The sequence below is a fragment of the Arvicanthis niloticus genome, chromosome 12 (assembly GCF_011762505.2).
Source record: "Arvicanthis niloticus isolate mArvNil1 chromosome 12, mArvNil1.pat.X, whole genome shotgun sequence".
NCBI lineage: Eukaryota > Metazoa > Chordata > Mammalia > Rodentia > Muridae > Arvicanthis > Arvicanthis niloticus.
In genome coordinates this window covers 78,458,585-78,476,093 of record NC_047669.1, presented here as the reverse complement: position 1 = coordinate 78,476,093, position 17,509 = coordinate 78,458,585, and the positions used below count along the sequence as shown (strand labels likewise).

The 17,509-nt window shown below is 42.8% G+C and overlaps 1 protein-coding gene and 1 long non-coding RNA gene across 5 annotated transcripts in view; one reads left to right on the top strand and one right to left on the bottom strand.

Moving 5' to 3' along the window:
- Window positions 1–17,509, top strand: part of Dscam (DS cell adhesion molecule) — a 559,889-nt gene that overhangs the window by 17,035 nt on the left and 525,345 nt on the right. The gene's annotated exons all lie outside the window — the stretch shown is intronic.
- LOC143444112 (uncharacterized) lies at window positions 1,499–8,054 on the bottom strand. Its single transcript, XR_013113679.1, has 4 exons — window positions 7,696–8,054; window positions 4,257–4,403; window positions 3,156–3,405; window positions 1,499–2,693 (listed from the first exon to the last, which is right to left on the bottom strand). It is a non-coding gene; the product is annotated as an uncharacterized LOC143444112 (long non-coding RNA).

The window sequence follows — 17,509 nt, the reverse complement described above, 5'->3', positions numbered from 1 at the left end:
CTGGGGAGTCTTAGGGGTTTTGAGGCAACATGTCATGGTGCCCTCAGGATTGGTTTTGACCACAGCATTTCTAACAGTCACGTCGTTCTTGAGGTAGTCTGTTTAATCCCTAGGGTACTGCTAATTGCATGCTACCTACCCCACTCCACTGAGCCCACATCACTTCCACATGTTCTTCTATCCATTTCTGTGGTGTATGACTGAAAATGAAACTCCCCATTACAGTAGAAAATACCTGCCAGCCAGGCGTTTTTTGGCTTGCGTCCCCTTCAGCTTCAGAAGGTGCTTACATTCTCTGAATCTCTGTGTCTCAGAAGTCTAAGACCCACTAGATAACCATGCTGGCCCACCTGCCAACATGTTCAGAGCAGCCAGCGTCACAGGATAGACGGTGTCCACTGTCCATTTTCCCCAGATCACTAAGGATGATCACAGAGCTGAAGTGAACCTTCACTATGCCCTCAGTTCTGCTGTGTTGGATCTATTTTGTTGAAAAGATGAAGTCACACCTCTTTACCTCTCCAGATTTCCTCTGATATCCCTAGACTGCCTCCCTCCCCAGACCTTCTCCTATCTCCTCAGACCCCTTCTTGCCCTTTCAAATCTTCTCCTTCTGCCTCAGATTTCTTATTTCCCAAGATATCCTTCCTCACCAGACCTCAGAGTACCCACCAGCCCCCCCAGAGTCTCAGCCAACTATCTCCTTCAGTTTACTGAAAAGTCAAAAGACCTTAGGGCTGCACTAATGTGCACAGGTGTCCCCCTAAGTTTCTCACTCATAAGCACCCATACTTATTCTGTTGCCAGCCTTTCAAGCCACTGAAAAAAAGAGACTTGCTGCAAGGATGGTTGGACACTGAACACAACACAAGCCAGGTAAATTCTACAGTAGTTTAGCCTCATGAACCACCCTCCCCCAGCCACAGCAAAGGCAATTCAGTCATACCACACAGGGTTATATGAGTCTTCAATTAGGATCAGTGTAACAACCAGGGGAAGCAGTCTTTATACTTATAAGAGGAGATTCTACTTGGATGCTTTGGGAAGATGTGATGGGTTTGCTGCTGGAATGAACAAACTACTCAGTATAGTATATATACATACAGATATATACCTGGCCCAATTGTAAGTGGACGGTGTGGGCAGGGACTTATCTATGGGAGCAGAGAAGCAAGAAAATGAGCTACTAAACCACTTGTTCATCTAATGTTAATCAATACAAGGCAATGTTTAATATTGAACCTTAAATGTAAGCTTCATGCTGCAGTATCACTCACTGATACTTGGCCATGGTAAGGATACAGACCCATGCTTTGCCCCTATCAAAGTCCAAACCGACAGTATAGTCAGCATCCTTTATTTCTCACCTCTCAGATTATGACCTCACCTTTGACCTCCCACTGACCTCACCCTTGACCCTGCACCCCCTCCATCAATATCTCTCTGCATGGAACAGAAGAAATAAAGTCCTCACTCCCATCAACACATTTTGCTCATTTATTTCTCTGATGCTTTTTTATAATTGAAATATAAGAAACAGGTGTAGACGTGGGTGCCCCTTAAGCTTACACTGGTGAGAATCCATGGCGAAGGCTCCCTCTGTTACCCATGGATGTGTAGCCCCACCCCACAGTCTATTGTTTGCATAGCAAATAAAGTCATCTGAACTAAGCCTGTAGATCACACCCTTGTACATCACAGTCGAAAACACACTTTTGTCTCTGTTTCCCTCGTTGCAGACAAGACACTGGCATGTACTTTGAGGCCAATTTGACTCATTTTTTTGCCCTTGCCTTTCAGTCTTGGCCGTGTGTTTAGCCATCTTTACCACTTCATTGGAGCCATTCTTGCAAACATTCCAGTGACCTTGTACTAGCTTTTACTGTGCTCCCCCTGGAGTGGCTCACTCCTCCTTTTGGGACATCTTCCCTTGGGTCCTGGGTGCTATGCTGTGTGGCTTCTCTTTGATCTCCCTGGGAGTTCATTCTCCATAGGACTCTAGATATGATGCTCCTAGGTTCAGCTCCCTTCCTTCCCTTCCTACAGCACTCCAGGTAGGCCCAGGCATTGGATGAATGAATGAATGAATGAATGAATGAATGAATCTGAGATGACTGCCCTGCCCAAATCTCCCCACATCTTTCCCATTGAGTTTCCATCCAGACCCTCCAGATCCCCAAATGCAGCTGTTGACTCATTCTCTCCCAAAAGTAACTTTCCAGAAATCTATATCCTCTTCTCTAAAACAGGAGTCTGATTTTTTCTCTTCTCCTGCTCCTATCTCACAGTTTTGACATGTATGCCTGCATGACTCTTCTCTTATTGCATAGGACAGACGTTCTGGAGCCATCCTTCTATCTCCGTTACTCCACCCATTATTTTCATTACCATATGTCAATCATGCAAACTGATGAGCTTGATGATGACATTTCTATGTTAATGTATACTGTGCATAGATCACACGTATTAGTCTGTCACACTTTCTCATACTTCCCTTTTCTTCTTTCTTCCTCTTTGTACTCCTGAATAGTTCATTTACTTTCATGCCTTTCTTTCCTGTAACTTCTGCATGTGGAAGGAAGCATCCTGTACCTGATGTCATGGTTTAAATGAAAAATGTCCCCTGTAGATTCACGTATGTGAACAGCTAGTCCTTGGGTGGTGATACTGTTTGGGAAGGCTGTGACACCCAGCTGGAAGAAGTATGTCAGTGAGGATGGGCTTTGAAGTTTGTAACTTGGCCCCATTTCCTGTTACCCGTCTTTCTCTCCTCCCCCTTACCCCCAACCCCTAAATCTCTTCTTGTATTACTACCAGGCCAACCTCATGCTCCCATTCCTTCCCCACTACTATGCACGTCTCCCCTCTGGAACTGTAAACTAAAATAATCCCTTTTCTCTTCTAAGCTCTTCTGTTACACTGTCCTATGATCAGAACAGAGACGTAACCATCCACCTGCCTTTGTGAGTCTGGCTGTTACCACTTCCCATGCTCTTTAGTTCCTTATGTACGTGTTGTTGATATCTTGTGTTTAAACTGCCAGCAAGACTGGGTGACTGTTTCCAGAGTCTGCCCATCTCTTTGCTTCCACCTCCCTCCCTGCCTCCCTCTAGCCTGACGACTGCCATAACCCACCACATAGGTTTCATGCTTACCCTCAGCCAGGTTTTCATCATGTCCCAGAGGGAGCTGCTGAAATGTGTAGTGGGTGGGCCTCTTTCTTCCTCTGTTTGAAACCTCCTACCTCCAAGGAAGCAAGATTTCCCAATGTCAGCCTGCAAAGCCTCCTCCGTCCAGCGTGTGAGCAGAGGATGGAGACATTCATTATGGAGCGGCCTTGTCTGACTCTTCTTTCATTCATCTTGGGCTTTGGAGCTCTTCCCTATCATACAGAGCTGTTTCCCACTACAGTATTATTTTAAAATTAAAAACAAATTAGAGTTGCATGCATGAGTATTGTATTTATATCACTACCTCCCCCCTTTTCCTTCCTCCAACTCCTCCTGTGTTTCCCCTTCCTCTTAAGTTCATGATCACTTCTTTAATTATCACTGTGTTTCACACACACACACACACACACACACACACACACACACACACACACACACCGTGATAAGTCCATTTAATCTTGTTTGTATGTACATGTATTTGGTGCTGACCACTTGGAATTGGATAAACTACCAAGGAGCTTGTCCCTGGTGAAAATTTATTCTCTTTTTCTCAGCAGCCATTGGTTTCCTGTAACTCTTCATATAGGGGTGGAGCCATAAGAGATTTTCCTCATCCATGTTGGCTGCCATGTCAACTGGTGTTATTATTAGTCAGGTACTAGAATCATATTATTGCGATTTCCTGGGTGTAGCTTCCCGGTCATTTATAGAAAACATTATCAACTATCTTGGTCCTCTGGCTATTACAATCTTCCCACCCCTCTGCCAAGATGTTCTCTGAGCCTTAGGTATAGGGATTGCATTGCTGGGGTATCAAATGTGACTGTACCAAAGGGTTGTTATTCCCTCATTTGACTATGTGTGGCTTTCTGTAATGCTTTCCATCTGGTACAAAAAGAAAGGACAAGAGCTACACTTTCTGTAGATATAAAGGATAAGTAGAGTAAAATTAGAATTCTCTTGGTTTAGAAAATGGCAGTAGTAGGGTTTTCTAGGGTTTGTGGTAATTCCAGCTGGGGGTAGAACCAGACATGAACTCTTTCCCACTGAACAGATCTTAAGTCAAATTAGACAGCTGTTACTTACTCCTAAGATAAAAGTGCCAAAATGCCAGCATCTTTCCATTGGTGACATCTTTCCAGGCTAGTCATTACTATCGAGAATAGGCTTTACAGCTGGGTAGGACTGATGATTGCCTTTCTTCCTTGGCAGCTCCCACAGCACTTTCTAGAGCTATAAAAGCCAGGGGAACCAGGAGTGAGTTTTTAGTGGTTTAAAAAAATAAAAAAGCAAAACAATGGGAGACTCCATCTTAAACAAAAAGTCTGGAAGGTTGTCTTCTGACTCAGTATGGCTATGGACGGACACACACACACACACACACACGAGAGAGAGAGAGAGAGAGAGAGAGAGAGAGAGAGAGAGAGAGAGAGAGAGAGAGAGAGAGACAGAGACAGACACAGAGAGAGACAGAGAGACAGAGATAGAGACAGAGACAGAGATAGAGACATAGAGTGAGGATGAGAAACTATGAAAATAGTCTGAGTATATAATGTGAGAGATCAAAGAAATCCATTTGACAAAGTTGAAACAGTGAAGATAACTTGGACAATAGGCATGACCATATTTACGCCTTTGGAAAAGGTTACTTAAAGATTACTGATGACATTTTGAGGCAATTGGCTTAAGTTAAAGGCATGGAAACATGGCTCTGCCCATGCTTCAAAGAGTGATAGCTTCCTAAGGAAACTAACTCCTTGTTGCCAAAGATGGGCAAATTGACCTAGTCTGGTGTGCAGTACTGCATGGACCCCTGCATCTACCTGCTTTGCTACTTCTTTGTCTTTTCTCCTGGTTTCTTACCTGCTCTTAGGTAAGGCTTGTGATTTTTCCTTGATCCACCTTTAGGACTTTGATGTTTGACCCTTTAGGTTGCTGTTCACATGAACAAGGTTTTCACTCACCTATCCTAGCACATGTAACCTTTGCCCACAGAGTGTCACCTTCCCACCTCACCCTATCATTTTTGTGGTGGCAAGCCCTCTTTGAGGATCAAGAGCTGTATTTTCTAGAACCATGAGCAATGGAGATGGAGGAGACTTAGGAGTCTGTTGTCGATTCTTGTTTGAGAACAAGCAGGAGGTGAAGATGATAACTGACTGCTTTAAGAAGACAGCATGGCACTCAGGAGACAGAGGCAAATGGGTCTCTGAGTTTGAGGACAGCCTTGTCTACATAAAGAGTTCAAGGATAGCCAGATCTACACAGACCCTGTCTCAAAATCCAAAAACCAAACTAAAACAACCCCATCAAACCAACCAACCAACCAACCAAACAAACAAACAAACAAACAAACGAACAACCACCAACCAATAAAACAATAACAACAACAGAAACAAGTATGCCAGGCCTGGTAGCACTAACACTCACCTTTATTCCCAGCCTTTGGGAGGCAGATACAGGAGGATCTCTGTGAGTTCAAGGTCAGCCTGAACTATATAGAGAATTCCAGGACAGCTAGGGCTATATGATGAGACCCTGTCTCAAAAACAAAACAAACAAACAAACAAAAACAACAACAGAAAACCCAGCATGGTTTGGCAGAGCTAGTCCACAAACCAAGCTGACCCATTTCCCAGCTAGTGATTTCACCATGCCAAGTGTGTGACTGAGAGGGCTATTATGAGGAATTAGAGACCTCCCAGTAGAGCCCAGCACTGCTGTCATTTGTGGCTTTGTTCAGTTACCTAATAATCTGTCAGTAAAATGTTAGCCTTACAAGTATGAGGACCTGAGTTCAATCCCCAGAACTTATGTTAAAACAAATGCTGGACACAGTGCTGCACAGTTATAATTCTAGTGCTTAGGAGGCAAAAACAGGTGGATTCTATTCATGTGGTGGCTGTATCAGTGAGCTCCAGGCCAGCGAGAGACCCTTTCTCAGTCAGAAAGTTGGGCAGCATCCCTGAAATACCACTTAAGGTTGCCCTCTGATCTCCACATGCCTGCATGCACACATACACCTCACAGATGCAGCACACAAGAATACACAATCATATACACATACACACAGTCATGAAAGGTGAACACACACACATACACATTGTATAAATCAATGCAGATCAATATATGCACCATGTATTGTATGGTGCAATCCAACAATGTAGTCCATAGAGTTCCTCCCCAGTGGTATATGCTCTTCTTAGAAGTTTGGGCAGTTAGTAATTTGCTGGCATTAGCTGTGTGTTCCTTAATTCCTGGCTGAGTGGGTAACGGACTGTTAGTACTGGAGATGCACACAGCTGTTCAATTGCCCTTGTTTGTCCGGACTCTGTGCCTTCTAAGGTGACAGTCCAGAGGGTGGTCTTGATAACACAGCCTCCTCCTGTCATCTGGGAGAGATTTGTGTGTTTGTAAAGTGTTCCACTCTGGGTGCAAACCACAGCTGTGGTTTGAGGCGATCTGTGTTCAATTATAGCAAAATGTTAAATTAGCTGAAAGACAATTTTTCTGGTCACTTGAATTTGCCTTTTAGACTTCATTAATCATTCAATAATTAAATAACTCATGTTAACCCATGCTAACCAGTCTTCAAACACTCAGCTTTTTGTCATGTTAGGCCTGTCCTGCACAATTAGCCTGGGGCCATGGTCTTTCTCTCGGTTCAAGCCCTGGGTAGTTGGAAGTCTGCTCCAGGCATGTCTTATCAGGCATTGGATCTTCAGCTCTTTTTTGTTCCTCCATGGATAATGATTTACGAAATCTTATTTCCAACCTATGGAAAAAAAATCTCTTCCTTATAAAATAAAGATATGCTCAATTTAAAAGTGAACTAAGTCTCATTCCAAAAAACCTCCTGTTTCATTCTGAGTTCACTGGTATTTTATGGACAGTTAATACTATCTCATATTTTATTACATAGTCTAAATATTATTGTCTTTTGTGAAATATTCTTAATAGTCTCTTGCATTTACTCCAGCCTATGGTGAGAGTTGAAGACTAACTAATGACATGACATTGGAATGTTTGAGTCTAAGCCTTTGGTTAACTGCCTATTCCAAGAAGTTGTGAGGATCCTTAAACATTAGTTAGATAAATGTCTTAAGTGACTTTAAACATTTATTTTGTTGTTCATTTTGAGAATGCCACACATGAGTACTGTAGTCACATCGTTTATTTCTCTCTCCCCACTCCAACTTTTCCTGTGTGCCTCCCATTCACTCTCAAATTTCTGCACAATGACACCAGGTGACATCACAACATAGATAGGGGAAATTTCATGAGGCACTACCCCTAGATCAAGAACTACAGGCAACCAGTGGCTACTGAGAGAGGAAGAATCCTTCTTCTCTTGGGACAAGCCCCCAGATAGGTTAGCCAATCCCAAGCAGTTAGTTTTAAACACACACACACACACACACACACACACACACACTGATCACACTGATTAGCAGTGACCAGCAGGTTGAATTTATATATACATATGTGACTAAATACTTTGTCTTATTTTTAAAAGAATACTCACTCAGCAGGCAGGACAGGCTCACCTCCATGAAGTCCCTTAAGGAAGGGAGGCAAGCTCTCTTCCACAGTGAAGCCAGAAGCTTTTGCTACTGGGAGGTTTGGGAAATGAGAGTGTGATATTCCGTTTTCCTTCTTTTTGCTCCTCTAAATGATGACAAATTGCCTGGCTGTAAATTTGAAAGTCCCTAAATGGCATTTTTTATCAAAGCCTTTCTCACAAAATGCTTACTGGAAGAGATTTAGAAGTCTTGGGAGTCTGGGTGGCAGGAGCGAGCTGGGCTGATTATTATGCACTGTGACACAGTGCGTTATGCATTACGCACAGTGCATTATGCATGGTTCTTGCTCCTTTGCCTTTTAAACTCTTGTTATGGATGATGAAGCTAATTTAAACAGACAAACGTGTGCTCTCCTGCGCATTACCCCTGTGATGTCATATTTTTCCTCCAAGGAGTTTTGAGGCTGCCTCCCTTGGAAGCTTCCCAAACACACACATTTTAGTAAGACACTTTAATAATTAGCTTGGAGATCATTGTCAGTCAGGGGGAAATAACCTTTTATCATAGGTGCTTTGAAAGTGGCGCGTTCCAGGGAAGAAAAGAATGGTGCAATCTGTACCCGTGTTGGCTGCTGGCTTCCTGTTCCCTCCTGGCATTTGTGTGGAATAAAATACTACAAACGGGGAAAGAGCATGAATAAGGAGAAGTGTGGGTGTAGAAGGGGAAGCCAGAGCTGTCAAATTGTTAAGACAAATGGGGCTTAGAGAATCCTAATTAAACCTGAAATTGCTTAGAAACAGGAAGTATGCATTCCTAATTGTTGGTACCAGTTTTTTTTTTTTTTTAAGACCTAATTTACTCTGTGTCTTTAAGTAAGGATAACCCATTATTTGGCTGTCCCAGATTTCAATCTTTAACCCACTGAGGAGGTTAACAGAGTATCTTTTAAAAGGCTCTGAATATCACTTGCACCAGATAAAAAGTCACCATGGAGAAGGGCTCAAAGGTGCCTGTAGAGTTCTGTTTTTAATATTCTTCTCCTCCATGGAGTGTGGTTATATCCTTGGAAAAGCACTGTCCACATGCTTAGTAATATTCGTTGCACATTTGAAGCACAAACACCAGTGTTCTTGAAATGGGAAAGAAAACAAGTTTGTGCCGGGCAGTGGTGGTGCACGCCTTTAATCCCAGCACTTGGGAGGCAGAGGCAGGCGGATTTCTGAGTTCGAGGCCAGCCTGGTCTACAGAGTGAGTTCCAGGACAGCCAGGACTACACAGAGAAACCCTGTCTCAAAAAAAAACAAAAAAAAAAAAACAAAAAAAACAAAAAAAAAAAAAAAAAGAAAGAAAAAAAAAAAAAAAAAGAAAACAAGTTTGTTCTAAAGACACCCCTGCAGTGTGACTTTGGCAGTAATGGTGGGTGAGGACTATATTTCATGAGGAGGTGCCACAGCCTAGTAAGTGGATGTGGATAGATCCCTCTTCTTCTCTGTCATGGAGATGATCAGTGCCCACACCCCTTATGTATTTAGGGACAGAGAGGACTTCCAGCCCTTGAAGTCTCCAGTTCTTCATTACAAGATTCAGAGCAACTCAGGATGGGCCACTGACCCTCCTTGGAATCTCTGTCCAAGCTTCACACCACAGTGGTTTCCTATAGCACCATAGTTCCCATTATTTTCAAAAGTCATATTAGACACAGATCCTCCCCTCAAATCCAGCTTCCTCTTATGTGTGTTCTGATATTTTGTTTTCATGTTCTGCTATGAGAACATCTGGAGAGAGCGACAGGACACTATTTCTGGTCAAGTTTCTGACTTTGGGGGGGTCTCAGGAGACCTCAGCCACGCAGCTTTGGTGTGGTCATGGAACATGAGTGGTTCTGATCTACTGAACTCTTTCCTGAACTCTTTCTAAATGATGGACCCCCCCCCCCAGGTTAAAATGTATGATTCCTAACTCTAATTGTCACAGAAATTTACTCTGCATCACAGAGCATCAAAAGATTGTTCAGAGTTGCAGAGGTGACCTCAGACCATCAACACTGGGATGATGTTAAAGACCTAAGTCCCTATGCTCTCTGTTTTATGACATGACCATAAAGAAGTACAATGGTTATAACTCCCATGAAACACCCCCCCCCCCGAGAAAAGGGAACTGGTGGGTGTCTGTCACTGTTATTATTACCTTTTCAAGATCCTCCTTGGAAAGCAGACCCAATCACAGCTGCCCCAGGAGTTCTGGGCATGTATTGATGCAGATTGTCCTCTAGTTTCCTGGTAGAGGTGGGTGCTAGCTTTACCCTGGGTGGTGAAGGGACAGTATTTGTTCCTGTACCTGGGACAGGTTCTGTGTCTCTAAGCAGCCTGCCTTGGATGCCTTAGCTATGTCTTCCCAGGTTGTGGCTGTTTGCAGAAGGGGTCTCCTAGTGAAATAGATAGCTTGGTGTGGGAGATTTTTTGGCTATGGTGGCCCATCAATTATCTCCATGCTGAGATCATCACCAAGGAACTGACCTTTTGTGGTCTACATGCCTTGAAGTTGGACACCTGCAAAGACAAGAAATAAAATGGTGACATCCTGAAGGTGGGGTTGGCAGGGAGGAAGCTCTGCCACTCCCTGAGCACTGTGGCTTTTGAGCCCTGTCCTTTTGGCGTTGATCAGAGCAGTTTAGAAAATCCCACCTGTGGACCTTGTCAACTGGGTATTTTCATTTATATTTGAACCTCCTCCACTTTCAAATACTGCAATTGCTTCGCCTGTCACTTTGTTACCGACATGGTACTGGACAGCAGCTCTTTCCTGCATTTTTCTTCATTAAGCTGGAGGTCAGTCTGTGGGCTCCGGTCATTGCATTCTCTGATCTGCTTCCTGTGACAGAAGGCACCTTAGTGACAATGGATAGTCCAGGTGTTTTGATTTTTACTCATGCTGTGTGTGGTCCACATCTGTCTCATGCACTCAAGTAATCAAGCTCAGTTTGCTGTTCTGTTATCTTCCTTTTCCCTGTCTCTTCTTTTCCAGCACTCACTAAAGTCTCCTTTTATCTCCTTTTATCACTCATTTATCCTTCAGGCTCCACGCTGACAGAAAAGGTAGATCTCACTCACCCACACCAGTCCATGTCTTCAAATGAACTATGAAAACCACTCTTAATTCCAGCAGTGAACAAACAATATTTCTTTTTCGCATGCTATTTTTTTTTTAAATCTGGGGAGAGTTCAACACTATTCAGTTTGGCCTTTTCTCTCCTAGATTAAGAGTTTGGGCTTCCACACAAATTGTTCTTATTATCTTGATGACAACACTGTAGGTAAACCTGTGAGAATTTCAGTTTTGGGCTAAATGTTGGGAAATTGCTTTGAAAGTCTTACCAAAAGAGCAGTGGGAAGTGTCCCCAGCTGAGGAGGATATGCAGTCCTGTGGCTCTCCTGCAAAACAATCAGGTTGGTGAGTGCCCACCCAGCCCTGCTGGCTATCAAACATGCAGATGCTCCTTGGCATGCTTCAGTTGCATTTCTTATGGTTGTGTGCTTTTTATGTCCATGCCTCTGCTTCCTGCTTCTTCTTAGGCATTAGCGGCTGCTTGGCTGAAGCAGTGAGTTTCAATGGTGCCTGTGAATGCTGAACATTTTCCAGGGACTAAAGGATTCCATGATCGGGCCTGCCTCCCACTCTGTCTATGTGCCTCTAATGGCTGCAGGTTGAGTTCTGAGATTCTCTAGCTGAGTGACAATCTTCAGAGCCAATCAATTTCATCCTCAGTCTTTCAGCAGCATCTCTTTGCAAAAGAATCATCCTAGCTGGGCTTTAAAGCATTACAATTCCTTAGAGCCTAGCCCCAGGCTCTCCTCCATCTCCTATCAAGCTTTAGGATGAAAATGAACTTCCACAATTCACTGTTGTCATCTCTTTCCAGCTGCAGACCTGATGTGTCTTAGCCATGTGTCATGTCTATTCAGAACTCTCAATGTCAGTTCCAAATAGGGCAGTCCTGACTAAGCTCCATCTTCTTTCTCTGTAACCCAGAAGGAGAGTACCATGAAGGATGGGTTGATAGTTGTTTACATGTCTCCAAGTATAGCTCCAGAGGTGAAGAGAGTTGGGTGTCACAGTACCCTAGTGTGGCTGCTGTGGTAGAAGGCCTGGAGTCAGAGGGCAGGGTTCAGAGGGCAATAGAAGTATCAATTATGTAAGCTTTTGATCTGGAGACATGAAAGCCAGTTTGTGGATGCTAAGTTGAAGTGGATTGTGAGGTTAGAAGCTAGACCAGATGGCCCTAGTTGTGGGGGTAGAGTTGGGGGGTGGAGAGAGAGAAAGAGAGAGAGAGAGAGAGAGAGAGAGAGAGAGAGAGAGAGAGAGAGAGAGAGAGAGACAGAGGGAATATCCAGAATTTTCAGGAGATGAGGTTAGGGACAACTGATTACCAATAGGACCAGGATCTAAATTCAAATCGGCCTGCTGTGGAAGTTCCCAGTGTTCTATCCAACCTTCCAGTATTCTGGTTCACCAAACTATGCAATAGACTCATGCTCTATGAGTTCATATTTTGGGGGGTATGACATGTCTTTTCTCCAGTAGTGAACCTCTAGGAAAAAAGCAACTTAGTTCCCCTGAGGGATTTTTCTCCCTGAAGATGAATGCACTGTCTATTCTATCTATGGTAGAATGTACTAGGTACTTCAGAGCTCCTGATGGGCCAAGGGCAAGTTTTCTCAGCATGGAAGTTGTGTTGGCTAATTATGGCCAAACAGGGGATAGGCTAAAATGCAAAGGCCTTTTGCTGTCTTCTCTGTCACAAGAGCACCCATGCAGTCTGTCAGATATGCAGAACCCTCAGCTTCTGCCATTGCAGAGGGCCCTACCCCCTGTTCTTTTTTCAGTGACAATCCTTTGGCCCAAAGTCAGCCAGAAACACTACTTATCATGCTGATGGGATTTTCCCTTAAAGACTGACTTGTTATGACCTTCTCTAAATGATCTATTCTTCTCTGGCCTGCACTGCTACTCTTTGCCAAAATGCTTTGTTCATGAGTCCCTTGCAAGGATTATTTGATGTCTTGGATATAATGCCATTTTCCTCACCATTAGATTTCAACTCAATAAATAATTATTGAATACTCACCATAGGCAAAGACTTGGCTGACTTTAACAACAACAAAAAAAGGCTACTGCAGTTGATGAAGTCTGGGAGGGGACACAGGTAACACACCAAAAGTCTACAATGTGAATCAGGAAAAGTTAGTTCTGGGCAATCATAGAACTCAGTTTACCAGACATTTATTCATTTTTTTTAGTTTTATTTTTAGAATGTTATAATCTCCATTGAGGTATGGTTTTTACAGACTATGATTCGCTTGTTTAAGGCAAACAATTCACCAATTCATTATTCATGCTATGAGCCTGTGCCTGTGTGTGATTTACCAATTCTTATGTAGTTTACAGTGTTGCAAGTCTCTCAGTGAGATCTACTCTTAGAGTCACCCTGAAATACCTTGTGCACATCGTCAGCATCTTCCTATCCTTGATTCCCAGCACACAGCCTTTCTCAACTCCTCTCTGATATATTGTTCAGGTCTTTCTGCAAATGTCATATAAATGGATTCACATAAGTGGGAGCTGCTGTCTTGGCTTCTCTCACTGGCACGGTATCCTTGAAGTTCCATGTGCTGGAAGCATCTGTGTTCACTTCCTTTTATGTGACAAACAGAATCCCATACATGATGTATGGCATTTTGGTTATTCATCAGGCAGCTGATTGACATTTGGATTGTTTCCAATTTTGGCTGCCATATATAATTTTGCTATGAAAACTCATATACAAGGTTTTGTCTACATATGTCTCTTCATTTCTCCTAGGCAGAAACATAAGAGGTGAGATGCTGCATTGCATGGTGAGCTTACAAGTAGCTTAAAAAAAAAAACAGCAAAAGGTATTTTCCAAAATGAGTGAACTACCTTACATGCCACCATCATGGGTTGAGGCCCTAGTTTCTTCACATCTCTGTCAGCATTGTTTTGATGATCTTATTTTTATAGGTATTTTAGTGAGAATGAAGTCACATGGTCATTTAAATCTGTAAATAACTTTGGCACCAGCTCATTCTTCCTCTTACTCATTGAGATGTAGCTGTGTTGTGCTGGGATACCCTAGGCTTCCTCTTACCCATTCTAAAGAACCAGAGCTGGTGGGTGTGGCCTGACTCTAAGGGTGGGGCAAGGTCTTATCTGAAGAGGCAATGGTCAAGGACTATTCAAAACAGTGAAAAAGTTGGTTATAGGAGAAAATGTAGGCATGGCCTGGTGGCCAGCCTTCTTGGCACGCTGTGGTTTTAAATAAGAAGCAGGACACACTCTGCTCTTCACATCAGAACATGGAATTCTGAAGTTGCCAGTAGCTATCCTGTAGACCAGAGCCTGCACTCTCCACATCTCCTTTACTGTGCTCCTTCCACATAGAGATCCTGGGGCTTGAGCTCTCACTATCTGATCTGAGGTAATATGTTAGCCTATCACCTGTGATTCCACTATCTAATGGTTGTTCACATGCAATAGAGCAGATGCTGTTCACTGAACCCGTCTCAGGAATGGTTTATCTCTGAGCCCTTTATTGACCCATGGGCATTGCTGTCTTGGTGAGGGATGCTCCAGTAATGATGGCAGTTGGTGTGATACTGCTGGCAGTGGTGTGACAATAGCGAAGGTGTAGAATTGTCTCTGGGAGGAGGAGAAGGCCAGACCCAAGATGAAGATTGGCACTCTGTTTGGGTCTCAAAGTCTGCACCTCTCTTTGTCTGGGAGAGCAGATCATTGGCTCATATGTTCTAAGAGGCTAATATATATTCCTGGGTATATATGTTTTAAATATTTAAATTTATTTTTAATGATGTATATGAGCCTGTGCTTATGAGCACATGGGCACAGGTGCTGACAGAGGCTAAAAGAGTACAGAAGACCCTCTGGAGTTGGAGTTACAGAAGCTTGTGAGGCACCTGACATGGGTACTGGGGAATGAACTCTGGTTAAAAGTACTTGGTGCTCTTAACCACTGAGTCATGTCTTAAGCCTCTAAGTATTTTTAATTCTTAAAAGAAAATCTCTATCTATCATTTATCTACTTGTCTATCTATCTCTATTTATCTATCTGTCTTAGTTCAGATTTTACTGTTGTGAACAGACATCATGACCAAGGCAACTCTTGTAAGGACAACATTTAACTGGGGCTGGCTTACAGGTTCAGAAGTTCAGTCCATTATCATTAAGCATGGCATGGGAGCATGGCAGAGTCCACAAAGGCATGATGCAGGAGGAGTGAGAGTTCTACATCTTCATCTGAAGGCTGCTAGTAGAATACTGGTTTCCAGGTAGCTAGGACTAGAGTATAAAAGCCTACACCCACAGTGACACACCTACTCCAACAAGGCCATACCTCCAAATAGTGCCACTCCCTGGGCCAAGCATATTCAAACCATGGCACTACCTATCTACCATCTACCTATCTTTATTGTGTGTATATGTGGTGTGTGTGTGTGTGTGTGTTATATGGTATATGTGGTGTGTGGTATAGTGTGTGTGTTGTGTGCTATATGTGTGTGTGTGCTATGTGCATGTATATGCACATACCAAAGTATTCACATGCAGGGCAGAGGAAAACTTGCAGAAACTGGTCCTCTTTTTGCATCATGTGTGTCCCAGACTGAACTGAGATTGTCAGGTTATTCCACAGGTAGAGAATAGCAGTGGGCCTACATGCCTGTGCTATGGGACAGAATCCAACTACTGAGCAATGCCAGAATGTTAAACCTTTGGACAAGGAAAGTGTGTTTCAAGTTGTATGCAGGATAGTTATATCAGGTATGATTGTCGATTACATCCTTTTTTTTTATTTGTTTGAGATTGTGTGTGGCTTTTTAAAAGTTGGGGGGAAAAAGACAGGTATGCTGTGGTGTCAGGTTGGCCAGGGGATGGACCTGTGATGGTTAATCTTGATTTTTTGGCTTGATTAGATTGAGAAATACTTAGGAGATTTGTGGAACACACCCACAGTCCTTTTCCAAAGTGATTAGACTGCAAAGCCTTTATTCTAATGAACAGTTAAATCTACTGATAGAATCAAACCTAAGATGAAATGATAAGAGGTAGTGGGAACTGTGGAAAGTGTACCTAGCTGGAGGAAGTAGGACATTGAAGTGCATCTTTGAAGGGTCTATCTATCTATCTATCTATCTATCATCTATCTATCTATCATCTATCTATCTATCATCTATCTATAATCTATTTATCTATTATTTTAATATCTATCATCTATCTATCTAGATATCTATCTAGATATCTATCTAAAGTATATGAATACACTGTAGCTGTCTTCAAGAACATCAGAAGAAGGCACGGAATTCCATTACAGATGGTTGTGAGCCATCATGTTGTTGCTGGGAATTGAACTCAGGACCTCTGGAAGAGCAGTCAGTTCTCTTAACTGCTGACCCATCTCTCTAGCCCAGAAGGGTGTATCTTGACTGGATCATTTCTTATCTTTGCTAGGCTTCTTGATTTCCAGGAGCTGAATAACTGACAATCCACACTCTTTCTGCTATGACAGACTGAAACCATGAGCCAAACTGGATCATGCTCTCCCTTACAGTGCTTCAAGCATTCAGTCACAGAAACAGCAACCTGCTTAACAGGATAGGTTTCTACATATTCTAGCATCTTTACAATTCTATAGGAGTGTTTTAGTAACTTTTTCCTAATCAAACCTCTCTGAGGCTTAACCAAATATACTGTTTGTTACAGACATTGAACCTAGAGGAGGGGAGGGGAGGGAAGGGCCTGGAAGGTGAGGGGATGACATCATGAGTATTGTAGCATGGTATATTCCCATGTGATCAGGTGTTGTATATTCTATAGTGTAACTGAGTCACTTCTCTTGACTGCCTTCATCTCCCTTTCCTGAGTGTTTTCTAAGGCTTGTGGTAGATGACTTGGGGCTCTGTCTACTCAAGTGACAGGGTAGCACCCTAATCCTGTTGCTGACTTTTTTTTTGAAATGAGAGCAGATGATACTCAGAGACATCATTCTCCTTTGTAAAGCAAAAGTCAGTGATCACATCTGCATATACCATATGGCAGATGTTCTGTAATTGCTCTTAAAAAAGGGTGAGTTCTCAGTCGTGCAGCACCTTTGGAAGTCTGGGGAAGAACGGAGAGAGGCTTAAGAAGAGTAATTCCTTTTCTGGAAGTTGAATTGGCTTATCTTTAATGATGTTTTTTCCAAAGAAATAATGGCTTCGTGTTGATCTAAAATACCAACAATAATAAATAAATAAATAAATAAACAAACAAATAATAAATAAATAAATCCACAAATAACTAACCAACCAATCAAACTGCTGCTCCAACAAGAACCTTGTCTCCTGTGCCACACTGTCTTGTTGTTGGATGTTAGTAACAGGATGATACAACCATGTTCTAACTTTGGAGTTCATGAGTAGAAATTGGGTTCTTCAGTTGTGTTCAATCCAGTTCCTCTTGAGAAAGGAAGGTTATTCAAGGTTATTTATTAGGCTTGAAATTTTGCTTGACAAGGATGCTTAAGAGAGAGAGGCCAGATTCCAGAAGGACAGTAAGAATGTAATGGTGGAATAAGAATTTGGAATGGTATAAAGAATGGGTCACAAGCCGAAGAACACAGGTAACCCTTAGAAGATGGAGGAGACATGGTAATGGATTTTTGCCTGGAGACACTGGTTGGACTCCTGCCTGCTTCCCCATGGACTCAGCCTATGATACTTATTGTGGACTCCTGACCTCCAGGGC